This window comes from Myotis brandtii, unplaced genomic scaffold (genome assembly GCF_000412655.1).
Source record: "Myotis brandtii unplaced genomic scaffold, ASM41265v1 C41544740, whole genome shotgun sequence".
In the NCBI taxonomy this organism is placed as follows: Eukaryota; Metazoa; Chordata; class Mammalia; order Chiroptera; family Vespertilionidae; genus Myotis; species Myotis brandtii.
The window spans coordinates 1-702 of NW_005301578.1; the positions used below are offsets into that span (position 1 = coordinate 1).

Here is a 702-nt window from a genome sequence, read left to right on the forward strand (position 1 = left end):
GTGGAACATGGACAGGGCGGCTGCCTCCTTGCCCCTGATGTTCAGCCACAGGTTCCTCCTTTCAGGAGAGAGTGGTCACACGGACACGTGTGTGTGTGAGCGAGACGCCACTCACGCTCCAGAGCCAGGACGCCAGAAGGTGAGGCGCAGGAGAGTTCAGGGATAGGGGTGCTGGAAGTGCTGACCCTCTGTGCTGGAGACCCTCCTGGCCTTGCTCCCTGGGCCCCCGGGGCCACCCAGCCATCTCTCCTGGGGACCCACAGTGACACACCCACACCCATGCAGGAACCCAAGGGGCATACCCATCATCTGCCAGGTCCGATGGCCGATCCAGCTGTCCCACGGCCACACAGAGAAGCCTAGAGAAGGAGGTGGTCCCAGGACAGGCTGTACTCACCCCACTAGCAGCCCATCCCAGAGCCCTCCCACTGTGGCAGCCAGGGCGGGGGTGCCCATGGGCCACGCCCTCAGAGACTCGGGCCAGCCAGCGGAGGCTCTCACCTCTGAGCTCCCCGGGAAAGGCCCCACCGAATGGCCACATCCAGAGTGGCAACTGCAGCAGAGGCCGGGGTGGCTGCAATGCCGCTGCTCACCTGCGGGGTGAACGACAGTAGTGGAGGGCAACCCCCAACCAGGCAGACAGACCCATCCGGCCCTTCCCTTGGTCCCGGTCTCCGTGGCTGTCGTCTATACACGCTGAGG

General features: G+C 65.0%; 1 long non-coding RNA gene across 1 annotated transcript; it reads right to left on the reverse strand.

Moving 5' to 3' along the window:
• On the reverse strand, positions 1-591 carry LOC102263132. Its single transcript, XR_312956.1, has 3 exons — positions 502-591; positions 303-359; positions 1-58 (listed from the first exon to the last, which is right to left on the reverse strand). It is a non-coding gene; the product is annotated as an uncharacterized LOC102263132 (long non-coding RNA).
• Positions 592-702: the final 111 nt, after the last annotated feature.